The sequence below is a fragment of the Lissotriton vulgaris genome, chromosome 4_1 (genome assembly GCF_964263255.1).
Source record: "Lissotriton vulgaris chromosome 4_1, aLisVul1.2, whole genome shotgun sequence".
Taxonomy (NCBI): domain Eukaryota; kingdom Metazoa; phylum Chordata; class Amphibia; order Caudata; family Salamandridae; genus Lissotriton; species Lissotriton vulgaris.
In genome coordinates this window covers 966,811,899-966,833,359 of record NC_141691.1, presented here as the reverse complement: position 1 = coordinate 966,833,359, position 21,461 = coordinate 966,811,899, and the positions used below count along the sequence as shown (strand labels likewise).

General features: G+C 45.2%; 1 protein-coding gene across 5 annotated transcripts in view; it reads right to left on the bottom strand.

The window, feature by feature from the left end:
• The window catches only part of ZNF516 (zinc finger protein 516), a 324,879-nt gene extending 305,038 nt beyond the window's left edge, over positions 1–19,841 (bottom strand). For 2 of the 5 annotated variants that reach the window (XM_086965229.1, XM_086965234.1), the window contains exon 1: positions 8,912–9,385. The gene's annotated coding sequence lies outside the window, so the exon portion shown is untranslated. Of the gene's footprint in view, positions 1–7,944; positions 7,998–8,911; positions 9,386–19,147; positions 19,244–19,756 lie in introns of those variants that run through there. The other 3 variants (XM_086965230.1, XM_086965231.1, XM_086965232.1) reach the window with 3 other exon arrangements.
• Between the last annotated feature and the right edge of the window lie 1,620 nt (positions 19,842–21,461).

Sequence of the window (21,461 nt, the reverse complement as noted above, 5' to 3'; positions counted from 1 at the left end):
TCTGCATAGTTATAGCAAGTGGGGTAAAATTTATTGATCAGTACTGGTAATGACTTCATGTAGATGTTGAAAAGCATGGGCGAGATGATAGAAACTTGAGGGACCCCTGCTTTTGTGGAGTACGGTTTGGACGAGAAAGGTGGGATATGGATGACATTAGTTCTGTTTCGAAGGTAGGATGCGATCCAGTCTAGAGCAGTTCCATCTATGCTGGCTTCATAAAGTCTTTGTTTCAGATTGTCATGGTCAACCGTGTCAAAGGCAGCTAAGAGGTCCAAGAGAAGTAGCGCAGCAACCCCGTTGCGGTCAACTCTATTCTTTAAGTCGTCCCAGATAGCAAGGAGGGCAGATTCCGTGCCTCTTCCCGGACGGAATCCTGTTTGGAAGTCTGAAAGTATGTCATTCTCTTCAATGAATTGTGACATCTGGGCGAACACTGCTCTTTCTATCAGTTTGCCCAGGAAAGGTCCATTTGTAATGGATCTGTAGGTATCAGGGTTCAGCGGGTCCAAGTTTGTTTTCTTCAGTAAAGGACGTATATATGACTTTTTGAGTTCTTCTGTAAATATTTCAGTAGTTAAGAAATCATTGATGATTCTTCTTACTGGAGTGGCAGTAGAGGTTGTTAAAAGAATTGTCTTGAAAGTTTGTGGCGGACAGGGGTCAGAAGGGCTGCCGGCAGAGCTGCTTGCTTTGACCAGGTCCATAAATTCATAGTGTGAGATGGGTTAGAAGGAATACAATAGCTATGGTGAAAGATATCTCCAGTGATGGCTCATTCTGTACCCACCTGCCTTTTCGCAGACAGCTGAAACTCCAGAAACAGCAAAACACTGACTCCACAACCTTTTGGTCTATTAGGGCCAATTTAAAACTTCTACAAAGGGCCTAGCCTTATGGGACAGAATAGACGTACTATATTGACAACAAGAGCCATGCTTCAGAATCTGAGAAGCCACGCTTTGAACTAGTATGGGGATCCTTGACCAGACACAGCAGAAGCCGCCATTTCAAACATTTTCATAGTCCATCACTCATCTATTCACACCAAGGCTTTTACGCTGATCTTCAAACCCAAAGTCAGTCCAAACTATAGATAGATGGATGCTTGTGAAGCATTTCCCTGTCATACCATTTTTCTTCTGCTTGCAGGTGGCTGTATGAGACCAACAGCAGAGGTATCCAAGATCACAAGTCAAGGCATGCAACTCGGAGTAAACACATCAATGTAAATCCTAGCCAACTATATTAGTCAAAGCTATCCTAAATAGTTTACAAAAATACTGTCCCACCGGGTGTAGATTATCTATTATTAACTCCAATGAGATAATATTCTCTTAAATGCTAATTTGGACACTATATTTATCTAAGATACTATTCTGAATACAATATTCTGGTACCCTAACCAACATCCAGATAACCATTGATTATGCAATACTTTAAAAAGATCTGTTACCCGGCACTAATTCACGACATCAAACACATCCAAAGGAATGATACACACAGCCAAGTTGTAAACACTCAAAACTATACTATGTGCATCCTGGAGTACTGAAGGATACGGGTATGAGTCACAAAACTATATATACTTTACTTATCTATACTACTATTATAAAGAGAGAACTTGCACCTTTTGGCAAGGTAAACTCGGGAACCACAGCGCCAATCCACACACCCAATACATTTTTGTAATCCTCAGGGTGTGTAGATGGACATAGGCTCCATAAAATAAAATTAAAACGTAAAATAAAAAATTAAAATTAAAAAAACAAGTAGTCCCTTGCAACTAGCGCCGGCCGCGACGTCTGCGTGAGGGGAGGAGCGGCCGGCGTTCACAAGAACCAGGAAGAGCAGCGCGATGTCTGAGTGAGGGGAGGAGCGGCGAGAAGCAGAACCAGGAAGAGCCGGAAGACAACAGCGCCGGTATGAGAGAACCGGAGGAGCCGGCGGGAAGCGGAGGAGCAGTGAGAGGTACGTTGCGGCTGCACCGCCGTGGTTTGTTGAAGTCTGGGCGGGAGGCGGGATTGAGTCGGTGGGTGCACCGCCGTGTTGTTGAAGTCCGGGCGGGAGGCGGCAGGCGGGGGGGCGGGAGGGAGTCGGCGGGTGCACCGCCATGTTGCTTAAGTCCAGGGCGGGAGGGAGTTCTGCCCTGGGATAATGCAGCCCGCAGCCCCCTTCTGCCCCAGGCAACGCTGGGGCGGGCTGCTAGTAATATAATAAAGAGAGAGCCCAAACCTTTGAGGCGGGTAATCTCAGGAACCACAGCACCAATCACAACACCCAATACAGCGTTTGAAAGGGCAGTTGCAGCAGAAGGACATAGGCTATGCAGATGCTCACCATATACATTTAAAAGGTTAAAGAACCGTGCCAGCAAAGTAGTTCCTTGAGGGCGTGTCTGCGTTGTGCTGTCGGCGTGTGCTGGGGGTGTGACAAACGCTGGGGCATGTGGTAAGTTCCGCCCTTCAGGCCATGTCTCTTATCGTGTGCTAATCCCACCCTGCTCCCCATAATCATAACCCACCCTTACTCCTTAAAATACCCCAACACCCTTAAACACCAACCCATCTTAACCCTATAAATATACCCTGTACCCCAAAACCCAAACCTATCCCTAAACCCTAAAAATACCCCTGTACCCCATAACCCAAACCTAGCCCTGAACCCTAAAAATACCCCTGTACCCCAAAACCCAAACCTAGCCCTGAACCCTTAAAATACCCCTGTACCCCAAAACCCAAACCTACCCCTGAACCCTAAAAATACCCCTATACCCCAAAACCCAAACCTAGCCCTGAACCCTAAAAATACCCCTGAACCCCAAAACCCATACCTATCCCTAAACCCTAAAACTACCTCTGTACCCCTGAACCCAAAACTATATCTGAACACTTAAAATACCCAAACACCCCAAAACATATACCTCAGTACCCCAAAACGTATAGCCCTATACCCATACTTACCTTATCCAAACATTAAAAAAAAACATGCTTTTCCCATTCATGCATTTACAACGAATTTCGTTGTAAATGTATGCGTGGTAAAAGCATATAAAATGTAATGCCATGCGTTATATTGGCATTGCGGAGTCATGGTACTTTCGTAATGAAAGTATGCGGAGTGATGGTATGCGGAAAGAAAGTTGCGGAATAATGAGTGTTTACCCTCCCCCAGTAAGTACATTGGTGGCACGGCGGCCCACATCTCCAGCAACATACTCATATTTTTTCACCACCCATTTGAAAAATGCACAGGTCTCTCTCATTGATGGCCAGCACCGACATACACTTTTAGACACACCTCCCGCCACAAGTGTTGGAATTGCGAACTTTAGAGCTGGGGAGCTACGTTCGAATCTCGGCATCAGCTCAACATCCTGTGATTCCAGGCAAATTGCTTTGTCTCCCCGTGCCTACCACAAATGAATGTGTTCTTCTGTAATGTAAATTATGCTCATGCCATGTTGTCAAGTTGGCGCTATATAATATTGCAAGGAAAAATAAAGTAGGGTAACTCGAGTTCACACACTACTGAACGCGCACTCTTAAGTGCATCAGCAGTGCACTGTGAATCGGAGCATTTCACAGGCCTGTCACAGATAAGAAATGCTATCAAAACGAAATCCTACAAAACAATATACTACTGGCTGGCAGCAATTCATACCGGGACAACGTCGGGACGGGCTGCTAATATATATATATATATATATATATATATATATATATATATATATATATACACACACACACACACACACACACACACACACAATGGTGTACTAGTGTACAAAGTAAATTAAGATAATTCAACCTACTTGCAGATTGAAAACGTACGTATTGCTCTCCACAACCACCTAATGTACAAGCTTGTCATGCCACATCAGTGACACAAGCATGCACTTATGCACGTCCAGATCTTGTGATTCAGAGTCATCAAGAGACACAATACAGCTTTCACCAGTGTATCCTTTAAGAGCACCCCGATAAGTCTGGGCTTGCCTCATCGACAATACCGGCCCAACTGGCAAGATTACATGCCATGCGGTGACGGTGAAAGGTTCCAGAGGCTGCCAAAACAAAACCAATTACTAATACATTGAGCAATACGACACGCACAAAGCCAGTGGTTTCTTTGCCAGCACTGACACACTAATGTCATTATTTATGAGATGTGCAGTCTTGCTTTCAAGCTTCAGAAAAAGCATGGCAAACAGAAGATTGAAATGATATTGCCAAACCACTACCAACATTCATGGGGAAATGTACCCACACAGAATCAAGAAGGAAATGCTTTATCAAAGCAATATCAAACGATAACGAGGCATCTTAATCTGCATGCAAGGATGATGTTCTTAGCCTAAGCAAATTTCTGACCACCTTTATAACTACCAATAAAAGATGAGCCTTGTGTGTTTCTTCTCCTCTTGAAACACGTTCCTTACACAGTGCACGATTGATTGTGGCAGACTCTACTCTACAGTGGATGGCTTGTTGAGTCCATATGAGCCAAGCTACAGCCATTGTCATAAGGGTCCGCCCACTCTTCTCCCGTAACACACCTAAACATGACAAGCAGCACCAGCTGTATCACTCATTCAAGTAGTTACGGAATCTTAAGGAGAAACTCTATTATAAAACCAAAAGAAAGGCAATATGAAAATTAAAAAAGGGAAGCTTTCTCAAACTCCTCATGTGATCACAATTTTTGGAGGGGAGGAGATAAGGTGCATGAATGAGGAGAGTGGCTTAAAGGGGATGGGGTGCAAGGTGAGAGAGCACTGAGGGAATTTCCATATCCTGCCCACTTCTGAACTTAATAGAAAACAAATTTTGCTGCAACCAACAAGTCATTCTGAAAGACAGTAAATGTTATGTCTTCGATAAGCCCTACAACTGTGGTAAGGCCCTTCCAATCTTTAGCAGACCAGAGTAGTGACTAATGGAGGGAAGAAAATAAACGTACACGAGGTCGAAGTGTTGTCAAAAGAGGATGGTGCGTATGAGACTCAGATTTCCTGGCCACTAGACCAATTAATTCTATGGGCTAAATGTGTGGGCCCATAAACATAGATTGCTGCGGTAACAGGATAACATGAATACCTAGATGTGAGCCTAGTCATATGGGTTGTGTTATTACTACCAGTAAAATTCTTGAAAGTTATTGGATTTCTGCCTTTTTTTCTTTCACTTTACAAAATGTCTTAGTGCTGAGAGAGAAAGAGCACCTGATTCCTGTTCCCAGCTCTATCCAGGTTTAATGTGGTTTAGTTAGTCTAATGGCCTCTTGATATCAAAGCACCAGAAAACAACGAAAATTCGGATTCTGGTATGGGCGCCAGTTGCTACTGCAGCAGGACATCAAGGCTCCAAGTATGTGACACTGTAGACAGGCAACACATCCCATGGGTTGTGTGTAAGTGACCAGATCCTGCATATCGGCCTACATCACCTCTCAGCTATCTGCATTACCATTAACCCGAACCAACACTGTAAACAACACGCTAATACAGGGCGAGCTCACTGGTCTGAGACTCGCAACAAACATGGACTTTGAGCCAAAAACGCTACAGCAAAATCAACATAAACCACATATCAAATCGCAGTCACAAGTGCAGCTGCACTATTAGATACAACGGCGGCTTTAATTAGCTTTACGACACTTCCGGTAAAAGTAAACGTAGTCTCTGAGAGACAGGAAACCCACTTTGGACGGTCATGCTTGATTGCAGCCATGGAGTGCGCTACCAGGGACCAGTGTGGGGTGCCCACTGACAGAGCACGCTCCTTGTTTGCATCAAAAACGGCCAATGTTTACACTGTTCATGTTTCTTTCGCGTGGTCACGAGGCTGCAAGTGCAATAAACTAATTATGCACACAAAGCAGAAAAAAGCGTCCATTAATTCCACAGAAGGACTATCCACAGAAAAAAGCCAATCATCACGAGGACCGTCCTAACTGGCCAACTCTGTCTGCTCAACTGACCTATTGTACTTCATGGAGAGTGATCACAGGCACAGACAGTCACATCTATAGCACATAAAGAGAAACAGAATGAAAAACTAAAAAACAGGCAGTCGTAGAGTACAAAAAAACAGACATAGAGGCACGTGGAGCGGGATAGGTATTGGAAAACGCGGAACAGCATAACCAGAAATATAAATGGTAGAAGGTGAGAGAGAGAAAGGTCGAGGGTTGAAGGCCAGTGAGGCGAGATATCGCCAGAGTGAGCTCTGGACACTACTCGTTGGGTGCCAGATCTGTCACTCACCGAAGGGCGGAGCCATGCAAAGCAGAGCGGGTTTACACCGGTGGTTCAATCAATCATAGCATTTGTATAGCGTAGTTAAAACGAGTCTTAGCACTTTTCACTAATTTAATGGAAAGGCGCCAACCGGTACATGCGAGCCCGCTAACTGTGGATTAGGCTAGTCGCCCCCCCCCCCCCTCCCCCCTCTTCGTCCAATAAATAGCTGTCGGGACCAAAGCTATACTCTGGCCACTGTACAATGCGATGCAAAATGTACATTAAGACCAACAGGCACCCAGTCATTAGTGAAATGTCATTACTCCCCGTGTGCAGCAGCAGCCGGGCTCCTGAAGGAAGCGCTGACCTATTTCTGGCTGCAGATAAAACGGCCATGTTAACAGATGTTAATCTTCTAATCTGTTTTTCCTGTAAGCACTTCAGACAGCATCACAGACGTCCACAGGAGCGGTTCCAAGCATACTTACGTCATGACGCAATTATTGCAAAATACATAAATGCGTAATGCAGGGGGGCGACGAACCGCTCCCCACCCCTTTCTCACGGTGGTTTCTCCTGCTTCCGGCGCCATGGGCCGTTGCTATCATATTAAATTCCACAGGTTGTACCGGGGTTTTGCTGATGACTGATGGTACAATGGTGGTAAAGTCTTCACATGTGGGGTAAGGAGGCAGAGTTGAGAGGGGGTGCTAAATGGGGCTGTGTGTATTATCAAACACAGATCCACAAAAGCACACTTGGACAGGCACCTGACACCAAATATAAAGTGATAAAACTCACAAAAAGCGTGGCTGGCCTGAAACAAACTAAAGACTGCAGCTAGGAATTTGGTTTGTTCGGCGTGGGCAAGAGGCGATGTTCACTTCAATCTATAAAATGTGTAAAGTGCAAACACAGCACTGTATACTAGCAATTACAATGCAATTACGGTGTAGTACGAACATACGTCACTAGAGTATCCTGGCGCTATAGCTTAATAAGGAATGGAGAAATGTCAAAAAAATATACCCAACATAGAAGACTTTACTACTTTGGTCATATCACCACATTCTGAGTACTTTGGCAAGTGTTACAAAAGTAAAGCGAGTCTGTCGTTTTACAACTGAAACCTCGGTGCAGAGACAGTCCCCGTTAGCCTCATAAACAAACTACCTACAATTGTTATCAATGCTCGACATGTAACTGCACTAACAGGTGAATAATAAACTCATTCTTGTGACAACATTTGCTGGGGTGGTGGAGCCCAGAGAAACGCCCCGGGCACGAAGGCGTCCGGGTGATGAGCACTCGGCACCTCGGGATGTCATCAATGGGAGGGACATCGGAGCCTCCCCTCCCTCCCTCCCTCCCCCGCCTTCACACAGCGATCCCCAACTTCCCGGGCTCCGAGAGTATTGTTCGCGGCCGCCACTAATGCATTCATACAACTTAGAAACCGACAGCAAAGAAACAGATGTAAGATGCAGCGGACATAAAGAACAGGGTCTATACTACCAGCAATAAGCCACGCCGTCCTGGATCGGTAAATATAGAAACAAAACACGCAATAGCGAGAAGGCGAGGAAAGGAAAATGCAGACACCCAAGCAAAAAGTTACACTTTCAAATCCTCTGTTTATCAAAATGGGGCATTCGGACCCACGGCCAGAGAAAGTGCTTGCCACGAACGCAGGGTCTCACCTGCTGTAGAGGTCGAGGGGCTTTTCATGGAAGACACACACGGGAGGGACCGAAGGTGAGCCCTGCGCCAAGGGTAGTAAGCAAAGGACGGCGCAAGACTGCTCGGATTATCCATTCAACCAGAGGGGGGTGTCTCAACCAAATCGCGGGTTCATCCTCACACCGAAGCACACATCATCGCCTAAACTCCCATCAACAAGTTGATAGGATTGATATTTTGTGTGGGCGTGGGCGGGAGGGGTAAACCGCACGGATAACTTGTTAAATAGCTTTGTCCTATCAAACAACCCTCCCGCAGCCGTAATGGTTTGCTCCATATTGGATGCTTACAGTGTCTGCTATTGTCTCATCAGCACAAACTTCTGCACAATGCGGGAAAGTCTGGAGCCTCCATTGTGAGCCATACACACAACTAGTCCATAAATGGCACTGATTCATTCCCACGCGGCCAGTCCACCTCAAGTAAAACCGTGCCCACTGCTTTTCGTGGCACATACGAAATATCATTATTTTGACACAAGTTTTGGGAGCTAAGGTTTTGGCAACATCTCATTACCTTAACGCGCACACACTCGAGGGAAACTGGATACATTTGACATATTTCTGTCACTAGCAACATATTAGCCATACTGCTAATATCAAATACAACAAAAAACACAATTTTCCAAAGCCGGATCGTTCGAAGTAAACAAACAACACCAACAACTGTTCTAATTGGTGGGATTACAATATATTCCGAAGCAGAAGTGATGTATATATCCAAGGGGAAAAAAAAACATGATTTTGTTCTTTTACAATCGGCAAATCCTAAAACTTGCAAGCAGTTACTTAGGGACTCCACTGTGGTGGCACACACGCATTTTTTTTTCTTCCCAAAACTTTTCATTTGCAGAGGCTTCAGGTCGGGGGTGCCTGGCTGGACGTAAACAGGCTTCGCCTCCCTCCATACTTCAAAACAGACAATTACCTCCTCAAAGCGCCGCTCCAACGAACCCAGAGAGCCCGGCATAATTCCAAAGTGCAAATCCGGGTGTGTGAGCCTAGCGCCTCAGCTCGGAGTCCAGCAGCATCCGTGTGGAAAGACGGCGCAGAATCCCGGCCGCGAGCCCGTCCCAGGGGGCTGCTTTCTGTCCCCTCCCCGGCCGTGCATGAAGTTCCTAGCTCGGCCTGCTGGTGCCTCCGTGCTTTGCTGGGAGTGAGAGCTCGCGCAGACCAGGGACAGCCCGGTGCTGCTCTGCCCCTCCTCCACAGACCTGCGCGCGGCCGCCCTCCCTCCTCCTGCAGTCGCCACAGTGCACCCCAACTGCAAACACAGCAACAGCTGCCTGTCTCCTCCTCCGCCAGCCAGGTACGGCCCCCGCCTGCACTGGGATGAGAGTAATGCACCACCTCTGCTTCTTGATGGTTTCTCAATAGAAGATCTCGCTTCCTCATTCACTCTGCTCGGGCGGTTGTGGAAAATGAAAGGAGGGGATGGAGGGGCGCAGGGCGGTGGCCTGATTTTGAGACTAGAGCAACTATTTGCTGCTGCGACTATTAGCAGTTTGGAAACCCTAGCACGTGTTGGTTAATCCCTTTATGGATCCAAAATGGCATGCATGCAGGCACTTAGCATTCGTATAGTGCTTATCACGCCGTATCAATTGAGTCTCTTCTTTGAGAAAGAGCTTGAAAAGCAAAGGACCCACTTCCTGTAAAGGCAACAAGAAGACCTCATTCTCCCCTTTTTCCGTTTCGCTTCTCTCTTCTTGTGTCCCAGGTCTCTATCCCTTACCGCAATGCACCCTCGTGTTTTCATATTTATTATATATACACTTTGGTATTAAAAACACACACAAACAGCCCTCAAATCCCCCCCTCCTCCCTGCAAGACCCGTTGGCTCCCGCCAAGACTGAAAAGGATGCGCCCTCTGTAATAATCCTGCACTAACAATTAATGGCTGTGCGACGTAAGAAGGGGATTTGGCTAAATCGCTGACGTGTCTTGAGACAAAAGACAACCCGCAATTAACCACAGTCTACCTCCGCCATGAAATGAAGGCAAGAGCAAACTGTCAACAAAAAGTCCCGAACTGTCTATGGAAGGCATCACCTGTCGAGTGGAGAATTTATTACAAAGTATTTGCCTTACTCTCCAGTAATTCAAAGTGTATCGTATTCTAAGACTCAAATACTTGATTTACCTCTCTGGGGTGCTGGAGAAGCTAAACATAGACGTGAGCCGTCGCTAGGCCAAGGGCTGTGGACAGCCAGCTGTAAAGCTCAAACAGTACTTCTCAACTGACTGTCGAGACTTCCCACCACACAATTGAGTGGCAGTCAGCATTGAAAAACTGCCTCCATTTTGGCCCACCGTTGTTTGGCCACATTTCAGAGGGGCGCGAATGGAATAACGGCCAGACAAATGTCTGAATGCTCTTTTTTGGGTGCAGAAAGAGTCAAATCCAAACGTGACTTTTTTCTAGAACTGAATTGGGTGGTGCCAAAAGGGCACTGAAATACAAGCTACAAAGCCAAGTCTGATCAGAGACGGCGTCTTCTTCAGTAATGCAATCAGCAAAACCTATCGCATCCTAACGCAGCCCAACCGTTTCTGCACCTCGGGGAAACTGAATACTTGATTATTTACTTAAGACATGTACATTAGGAACTGGTAACCAATTCTTCTCTGGAATGCAGCGTTGGCCTGCGCCCTCACCCAACAAGGACCTTGTCACGAGGTGATATTGGATAAGCATTACACTATACACATTTGTATGGTGCCTGTACTTCTTCCTAAAACTTATTCTATTTTATAAACGTATCGTTGTAAAACGTCACGAACAGTCATAGATCAACAACACTCTCATATGAGCATTAACAGCTTCCTTTTTTGATGTTTTAGGACACCGATCAGTTTTTTATTAACGTTTCACTGTCTGCAACCTTCTGCCCAAATACAGTCAAGTGTCATTGTATTTTACTGTACATGTGTATTTTAGATACTCTCATACGGATGATGTGAACAACAATTGTGTTGAACAAGGGTGTTTGGGGGGCAAGTTTTGATTGTCTTTGATAATATCCTGATAATTACTGCCATTTATTTCTTTATAAGTTATATCTTTTTTCATTCAAGAAGCACAACGATACAGGCATGCCTTTTCCTGTTTCCCAATGAAGTCAGCCAGCCACCAGATGAAAACCTGAATCTGTGTGCAGATATCCTGGACTGTGGAGATATTCTGGAGTGCATCAAACCTCTTCATAGGGAAGTAAATCGCTCCGCCATTCCACATCCTGTGCAACTTGACTTCACACCACGAGAAAAGCATAAGGCCAGTGTTCCATCATCTGAGTAACAGAGAAAGAGCGCAAGGGTAGGACTCAGGTTTCCAAATCTAACCCTGAGGTGCAGCTCACATCTCCAGCTCAGAGATTACATTACCTAAGGTGCTCTCAACTAAATTCTCTCAAATGTAATGCAATAGGTAAAAGGAAGAACACGCACATCTTTTCCTCTATAGTTGTGCTCATATTCAATTTGTCGAGTGCTAAAGCGGTTTCACTCTCTGATCAAAGAGTGTGGCATTCCGTCACAATGTAGCACCCCCTGATAGGGTCCGTCCCCCCTAGCACTGCAAAGGCCCCATGATCCTGGGGTTGTTCTTTGTTCAAGTTATCAACAAAAATGAGACAGAAAATGTTTCTGTGTGATTAGGCGATATTTATTAGTTATCAGCCATCTTCAAATTTAGTTCATCATATCGCTTGATTTCAGCAGTGATATGGAAATCTGATCATACTATTGGATACAATCATCAATCCCTTCTTCCATCCCGATGCATTTCTGGCTGACGAGCCCTTCATCAGTGGATAGCTCTGCCGCAGATCATACGTCGAGCACACTTCTCTTCTACGGGCCGTGTGATCAACGGCAGAGATATTCCCTGACGAAGGGCTCGTCAGCCATCACAGTAGGCTTTAGCCTTTAAAAACACACTCCCGACACAAAACCTATCTTCCACTCTGCCAAAGTAAGGTGAATTGTTTATTCACATTGGTCCACTTTATCACACCCCCTTTCCAGAGTCATTACATAGGTGCTACATTGACTTATGTCTTCATTCCACTTATGCGCTATATTTCTTAAATCTCTTATTAACCTACGCATGTGCTATAACATCTAGGAAAACAGAGACCCAACGGTGGAACCCTCTTCTGAACAGCACCTAATAAACAACAACCCCACGTATATATTGACCCCTAATCGTCAGATGGGGAGTCGTGTGCACACTGATTGGCACCCACCGCAACAATGCCTATTCCCTAAGGAACTCAAAGCATAATCACAACAGCAAAGGTGCACCACAACATATAGTATACATTGTATAAGATTCAATGAATCGCGGAAGATGATATTCCTCAATTTGTAATCCTTTATTTCAAGAGCCTAAGTGAAGCACTATACAGCTGACGCATTTCGTCCCAAACAGGGGACTTCTTCAGGGCTTGTGTTGAAAGTGATAGCTTCAAAGATGATAACTACTCGATGGTCAATAAAATAGTAGCACCTTATCTCTTCAGAGATGTTATAGTAAAGCAACACCAGAGCTCTACCGACAGCCAACAGTCCTTGTAGGAATGACACAGGGAAGAAAGTCTGCAGGACCACTGACAGCTTACCAATATCCTCTTAAAGGTTACTCAAGAGGAAGCTGTCATTTGACTGGAAACCTGGAACATCCCTGCATGCGTTTCATATAAACTTAAAAGGTGTATTCCAAGAATCCTTTGCATACGATGTGTGGTCACTGGTATAAAATGTACTGTTAGTTTCACAAAAGTTGTCACCACATTCCCCAATAGTGTCATCATAGTCTCAAAATCTCACATTAAACGCCAGAGTGTCGTCACACACCCAAGAAATGGAAAATGTACCATTTTAGTTCCTGAAAGTGGCATCTTTTACCTCAATTTTTTGGCATATGTATACAATAACCGTTTTTTTTTTTAAAAAGAGCAATGTTATAATGCATTAATGATGTCATAAATCCCTTTTGGTGTTATGTCTGTTGTCAGTACATTATATGGATATTGGCTGTGCTGCTCACTGTTACAAGCAAACTGCAAGTTAAGTATTGGATTTCACCCATAACACCTCTTGTAATGTTTCTTTTATAACGTTGGTTACTTTCTGACTTTTGGCATAGAAATCTATGGTCTACTTGCCAAAGTATTTTTCAGCGACCAGTCTCTAAAACAGTCAAGGGGACAAATGCACCAGTCCTGAAACATGAGGATTTAGATCTACATGCCTATGCAAAGTAAGATTAGGGCAGGGCCCAGGGGACAGCAGAAATTAAAAAAACAGAAATTAACATTTCCCACAAAGAACTTCTACATCTACAGGTTAATGGGGTAACAGTAACATTGTATAATTTCTGCTTCATGAAAATAATAGTGAATGCGATACATTAAATATCTGAGAGAATGGAGAAAAACATTAGGGGAATTAAACCTGACCAAGGAGTGTGAACCTGGAGACTATGTAGGAACTGTGTGCTTAAAGGAGGCACAGAAATTGGCAGGAGTATTTAATCTGCCATTCTATGTTTCTGACATTACATTGGAACTCAACTTCAACTGTGAATCCTATTACAGATTGGATTCAATACTAACCGAAGAAAGGGTACACCCACGTGGCCTCAATCCCTCTTTCGTAGGAAAATCAGAGTAATCAGTGTCAGTTGCCTCAGTCAATTAGTTCTCTTCACTTCTTCAGGACTAGTGTTTGAATTGCCACAAGTGGCTGCAAACCTGCGATTTCTCCACTAGTGAGATGTGGAACCACTAACCTTTAAAGGAATCTCCTCACTGACCCAGACAGTCCTAGAAGTAGGATTTCAGTTACACTAGGCGTTCTACAAAACAACATTTATGCTAGCATTAGTTTAGGATCGACAGCACAGAACTGGGGAACATGACTGCCTGTGCCTGAACAGAAGACACGTTGAGGTTTACTGTGGGGATCATATTGCTATTTCCAACTACCTTAATACTGGTAAAGGGTGGACCATGACTATGGAAACAGCAGAGGTACTCTTCTGGTGCAGCCATAGAACACTATCATTGGTATGATGGGTTTCTTCTTTGCTACCATACCTAAATAAAGGTTAGCCACCTAACACACTGCCATCGATAGCCAGACACTTGTGACCCATAGCACACTGACACTAGTTGTCTGGAAGGTTTCATGGCCCAACCCACTCTGGAATCTTTCGCTAGGACAACAAAGTTACTGGAAGACCATGGACTCTGAAAAAACAATCATTGGGATAGACAAACTTTGACCTTCCCCGAACTCAAGGTGGAGTCTACGAGGCAAACACATTGTAAAAAAATGTAAACCTATGCTTAGCATGATGGGCAAAGACACATGTCTGTTTTGGTGGAAGGCAGTTATGATCCGAAACTCATCCCTCTTGAGACAAACCTCCACTATTCCAAGGGCACTGAGAGAGGTAATGTAAACGGTTCATACTGGGCTGTACAAATACATTGTTGCAAAACATTTAATATTAGTGCAAAACTATTTCAGAGCTCAGAACATAGTGCAATGTTGTAACATCCAAACTGGACTACTGTGAAAGGAAGTAATGACCAAGAAAAGTGTGCCTCGAATTGAGGGTAGTATCAGAGTGAAAAAGTTCTAGACCAAAAGTTCTAGTCTAGACAACCCGCGCTACACATGCTTATAACTGAAACTCCCAGCTAGTGTAAATATACTGCATGACCTGAGTTACATTGTTTTATTTCAAGTCTGTGTGCCAATACAGAAAGAACTGAACATGTGTCCATCATAAGAGAATTCCTGACTTCATTAACAGGAACAGGTAACTCAAGAATACACTTTTTTGGTCACGGTCAATGAAGAGTAACTTTTTTGCCTAGACACAGATATTATGGAGTTAAGCTTTTTAATATCTTTCACTCTAAGACATGGGTATTCACAAACATTTTCCCAGGGGCAAAAAGGTTTTTTGTTTGTGATGTGGCCGACGGCCGCATTGATGCCTGCAGGGTGGCAGGCGGGCGGGGGCAGTAAGATGGGTGCAGTTGAAGTGAAGCATATACATACAGGGGCTGAATTGCACAAAGTGGAACCAGAAAACCTGGAAATATTCCTGTCTTCCAGCACTTTGCCAAACTGTGTGATCCTAAGCCATTCTTATGTATAAAAGGACATCGAAATACAGGACGTTTAGGTGTGCCCTGAACAAAAGCTTCAGATTTTTCATGTATAATAGGAATCCATCCCAAAGAGTGCACTGAACAACTGACTTCCATCTTAGTTTACTACTGACATTATCGTCAGGGTGGGAGGTAAATTTAATGTTTGTAATTTCATATTTGAAACCTACTGATTTTAAAACAATACTTCTCAATGCACTGATATAATGCGATATAAAAAGGTGAAACGATTCTGATTGTTTATGAAATACACTTTTTTATTTTGAAGAGATCTTACCATATTTTTACTCTTTTACTGCAAGGTGTATTTAAAAAAAAGTGTTTCTAAAGTTATGTGAGCAGGATAGCCTTAACTTAACTTAAATTAACCTTTAAATAAAGGCATGCCTGTTTATTTAACTTCTTTCTCAATGTAAGCGCTCAGTCGAGAATACAGGAGACCAGTGCTGCTGCTGACCAGGGGACCACATGTAAATGTCAGGAGGGCCACACTTTGAGTATCACTGCCCTGAGGGAAAAAGGAGGAAGGATTTGACTCTTATCCATATATAAATGTCCTTTCCATCTCCATTGCATGTATTTACGAGGCTCATCTGTCTCATTACAAGAAGTCAGAATGACCCTTAACAGCCCTGATCCAGGGTTCCCTCATCTGACTTTGCAATGATACACTGGATTAAATGAATGAGCTCATGTAACACTGGTGTGCCAAAAGGAAAGAGGAATTGGAAAGAATGAGGGGCCAGCTGATCTTCACCTGACATAAGTGTAGAATATGCTTCTAAGATTGACAGCGTTTTGTTGTCTTTCACTCAAAATGCCAAAGACACAACATGGTCTTTTCAGAGGAAGTAGGGGTTCTGCACAATAAAGCACTCACCCTAAGGAATGAACTACTCAGATTTGACAAAAAGCTAGGTTGCAACAACCCAAAGTTTTACTTTTCTCCATTTTGTTGGAGCACATGTACCAGAGTCAAAAAGTAATGGAATCAGAAACAATGGATGTAAGATCAGTGCTTAATTTGTCAAACAATGCGTATCGGGACCACAGTTTTACTTAAAAGCTGCAGTGTGTGCTAGCGAATGACGTGATACCCAATACCAAGGCAACATAGTCTTGATTCCACCTCCTTTCTCTTTTATGCACCACCACACACTCTCAGACTCTTACTCCTGCGAGTTCTTTTTCATTCCTGACTTCACTCTGTAATAGTTGTTCTGACTTCGCTTACTCATTCTTGCCCCCTTTTGTGATTTTCTCTCTATTGCTCAGAGTCAAAGTCTGATGAGGAAAAATAAGTTCCACCGGCAGAAATGAGTGCCAGTGGGCCCCAACGGTACCCACCATTTCAATTTGGACACTGACGTGAGCACTATGTTCATAGCTGAGTGCATGTTTATATGTCTCCAGGGCTCCTTTTAGAACACCCTGATTGTAATTTGAGAATATTCTCCCTTGGCTTTGATAACTTTCTACTTCGCTACTAACAATGCCCCAAACAGGAATTACCTCTCGCAGAGGCTGTCCGTTCTCTATGACTGTTTGTGAAAGTCAAAATAAGGTAAAGGAATGAGTTTACATCCAAGTTCGAAATGCTCTAGTTATGGCCTTTAAATTTTACAAATCATTGTTTTAATGTGTTAGTTCAATGAGATTAAATAAAAAGTAGTAGAATTACAACTCCCAGGATGCATTAAGATAAACAAACATCCAGAACTGCAGCACTGTCTTTAGTTTCACGGAGTCATCTAATAACCTTACAACTTGGCCATGCCCATTCACAGGGCAGTACTTTACTTCGAATGTTGTCTAGATGGTAGAGTCGTACGCCTTTTCCACCCATGATCCTGTATCAGTTTTGCTTCGCTGCTTAAAAGTCCTGAACCGGCACAGTGGAAAGGGTGGATAACATTTTGCAGTGAGACATAAACAGGGTATCTGAACAATATTGGGTATTGTGCACATTCCTTATAAAGGAGTGTATGTTACAGGAAGCAAGTAACCTCCATCAAAATAAAATATTTACCACCAGTGGCATTTTTTTCACCTCCAGTTGGAATACTGCTATAGTGTTCCTCTGTTGGGGGTGGGCACTTACAGAGTGCCAAACAGTCCTCCCCAAACCCAGATTTACAGAAAAGATATTAAACTGACGCAACAGCCATCATTTTGTAAATATCTCGTGGGGAGCTCTTTCCACTCCAAGCAGAACTCGGATTGTGAATGCGCTCATTTAGTACAAAGGCTTGGGTGAGGTTAAATGGCGGATTAGCAAAGCACAGGGCATGGAAAGGATTCGAGGCAGGCATTCCTGCCCTGAATGTGTTCATTGTTTGCTGCAGAAACAGTCATTACTTGTAGCGTTCGTGGAATTGTGGGTAGGTAGCACGCTACCCGTGGATTTGGTCTAACACTCTCGTGTACTTGAATTTTGGCTGCACAAATCGTATATTTGGTCACAGTCATAAGAATGAATTCCCTTTAAGAATGCAACTGCGTTGACACATCCCGTCTGAATACGGAAAAGGGGCATCTGACACCCTAATAAGGCCCCAGGTCCCCTTACAGGTGAGACCGACCTTAGGACCGTGTGTCCAGGAGCGTGGCTGTGTGTGAATTAAATAAGAGCGAGATAAAAGTAAGGAGGAAAGAGTTCAGGCACTGAAAGAAGTGAGGTGAGGTGGTAATGCCCGAGCTTCAGGAGCCGCGAAAGGAGCACGCCGAGCGCTGCCTCGTGCGTGTGAAGCAGGCTGTGCTCGTCGCCTATTAGGGGACGGGCCTGTCACTCACCCACTGGGCGGATCCATGCAAATCCACAGTGCATTTCCTATCTGCCTTAAGTAGTCTTCGCCTCGTTTAATGATAAAGGGCACCTGTGATTTAGGACACCCTCGTAATTTGGGAGCGGGGTCCCTTCTGGTGTGTGAGGGGGGGCTCCTATTTCATTGTGGGTGAAGAGCAAAGGCGCGGCTTCTGTTCTCCAACGCAAGGCACTCCCTCCAAACATAAAGCGAATTTGGCGAACGCAGCCTGTCACATCATATATGCCAATTGAAACATATACTCGTTGCAGAGCAGGCTCATTGTTAGGTATGCGCACAGCAGCCGGGATCCTGGAAGAGGCGCTGACCTACTTCCGGCTGCGGATGAAACGGTCATGTCGACAGATGTTAATCTTCTAATCACTTTTCATGTAAAGTGCTTCCAACGCCATCGTCTCCGAATAACGCAGCACCTAAGAAGTATGCCGACGTCAGGAGTCCTGCGCCACCCCCGACTCGAACCAACCCGAAAGCGGGCAGGCAGGGAGTGGGCGCAGGCATTACTGCCCCTCGGTAAAAGGCTGATTTGTTCTGCCTCGGCGCCCACGGGCTGCTATTTGCATTTCAAATTCCTCAGGTTACACCGGGCCTTTTTACTGCGGAGCACGAGCGCAACGGCGCCCATGGGGCGTGAGCATATGGATCAAATAAAAGGCGGGGCGAATATATTTAGCAAAGGAGGGGGAGGAGTGCAGCAAGTGGCTCTTTCCACTAAAAGAGGGGAAGTTTCTATAAACGGGGACAAGATCGTGCAGCAGCCGTTCTGCAGATCGGAACACAAAGTGCAATCCACAACATTGGCAGCTTTTTCGGTTACAATTATGGGCTGTCCGATTTGCATCAGCAAACAACGTCTGGTTGTCATTCTACACCACCCAGCCCCCTCCTTCTCTCTCACACACTCACGCACACTGCCCAATTCCAACACCCCACCCTTTTTGCTGCTGAAAACAAAGTTCCGTGCCTTGGAAGGAAGTTTCCCCAAACTTTCCAAAAAAACACTGGCAATGAAGTCACTGGCCCACGCTCCGTCAAAATACCGATTTCCAGGGAGGGGAAGCGCTCTGACACCATCGGGTAAAGTTCGCGCTATATAACATTGCATAAAATAGAAATAAAATAAATACATAAATACATCCACATACATGGAAGACCACACTGAGATCAAACAGGTTTCTGTGTGTCCTCGGGAGTAGTGGCAGCGAGAGAGCCTCCATTCTTCCGCCCCGGCGCGGCAAGACTGCTGCAAGCACCACTGCCCCCACCCCTTCCCCCGCATAACATGCAGGCGGAGACACACAGGTCATGTAACATACAAATCTGGCATTCTGCGCACACATGCCAACCACCCCCGATCAATGCTAACAGCAAAGCCCTTAATAATTCAAGTGGCTGCGACTGCCCGGAGATGAGACATCCCATCCCCATTAGCCAAATAATCGAGGAGTATAATTTATATACTATACGGTGTGCCGTTTCCTTATAAAAATATATATGCGATTATTTCGGGTGATTAATAAAGTGGGGGTACACAGCGACCATCCTCCCACCGCCCCCGCTGCCTGCAGTAACATGACCCCTTGTGCAAATAGGCTGGGGGGAAAACAGCATAAACTTCCATTTGCAAAGTCGTCAAATGGCTCAGTTGTTTAGATGTTAATTGGGGACATCGGGTCTCCCGTGCCCCGTCGGAGGTATAGAAATGGCGATATCGCACACTCACGACACGGAAGGACACTCGCACGAGCTCTTACCTCGACTTTAGAGAACGGTGTGTTTTTAATAGCGAGGACGCAAATGGGAGATTCTGAAGGTGAACCCAGGAGCCGAATGTAATAAGGGAAGGACTGCACATGACTGACTGAGCGCCGGCTCCATTTTGGCGCAGGGGACACGTTGCCAAATCCTTTCAATTGTGCCCGGCTCCACGCCCTCCTTTGACGGGGATTGGGGTAACAAGCTGGCGGCTGGGGTGTTTTAGATGTGATCTGGCACTTTTCAAGTAGGGTTTGGAAAAAAAAGCCATAGCATTTACTTGGTTGTAAGATGTACAGGTTAGCGTCTCCCCCCGGACTGCAGAATGGTTTGCCCTCTATTAAATGCACACAGTGTCTACTATTGTCTCATCAGCACAAAGTTCTGGTACAATGCGGGAAAGTGTAGAGCTTTCACAACGAGCTCGGTTTGCCCGAGCGCGCAACGTCAAATTGTGACTTTTTTCAACCATCTTGACTTAACTTAATATATTCTGCTTTTCAGAGGATGTTCGACCTTTTAGATCTATCTGTGCTCTGCGAATAGAGTTTCAGTCGTGTGCCTTTCTAATAAGTAAACACCTTATAGCACTTAGTTGCCAATCTCTCTTCTGTCACTCATTGTCTCTACTGAAAGATATGCATATGCCACAGGAACGCTCGTTCACTATTTACATGGTGTTTATCTGGCGCGAAATATAGATTTTTGTTTTCCAAGTCCGCCCCCACCCCCCCCCCCCAAAAAAACACACATCTCTTGCATAATAAAAGTCGGTAGCCATAGTCAAAAAGTGCCACCGTCTTTCTTCCTCCTAAATCACGCCCTGCCCTCGACTGTTCCCAAACAGTGGCACGGGTGACTGGGTGTGTGTGAGGAAGCACCCGGGCACTCTCCCCTGTGCCGCCAGCTCCACACTCCAAGGGTGTGGCGAGTGACAGTGGGCAAGGCTCTTTGTCTCAGCGAGTGATGAACATAATGTGCCATTACCACTTGAGAGCGTCTCCCGTGGAGGGCTGGAGCTATTATCAAGTGACTCACATAGCCCTATCGCCCCCGTGCCCCCGCCCTCGCAGATAAACCCAAGGTGGCCCTCCAAGCAGCCTTTTAGCGGCCACCCGGCGCGCTGGCGCTTCTCCACAGAACATCTGCCCCCAGAAACTCGCCCCAACTCACTGAGTGCGCACAAGAGCGCAGCCCAGAGGGCGGGAGGCACCGGCAGGCCTGACACACATATACACTGTGCTGGCAGGGTGCTAAAACGTCGACATGTAAGCTGCCTGTGACCGTGAGCAGTGCTCTGAACAGCTGGCATGCTCGAGCCCTTTGACGACTGTTGCTGCTGCTCCGGCGTGAATGGTCGGGTGGGAGGTGCGCGTGGGGCGACCGAATTCATTGCAATGGCGTTTAAAGCAGGAATGCAGCTATTTAAACCAGAGGAAGGCTGACTTTTGAAAAGAATGTGTTTGCACCGCCCTGTCCGAAGTTCTATAACACATGACATGTGGTATCTTTTTTTTTGGGGGGGGGGGGGGGGGCTTTCACGGGAGAGGAGGAAAGAGGACGAAGCTGCTGTTTTATTATTTATTAAATGCCACAAATTTACTTCGGAGAAAAGGGATCGGTTTCTTTGCACAGCGGAAACGAGTTCAACTTTATGTTAATGCCGGTGAAGTGACTCAATAAAAACCTTTGTTTTAGCAATCA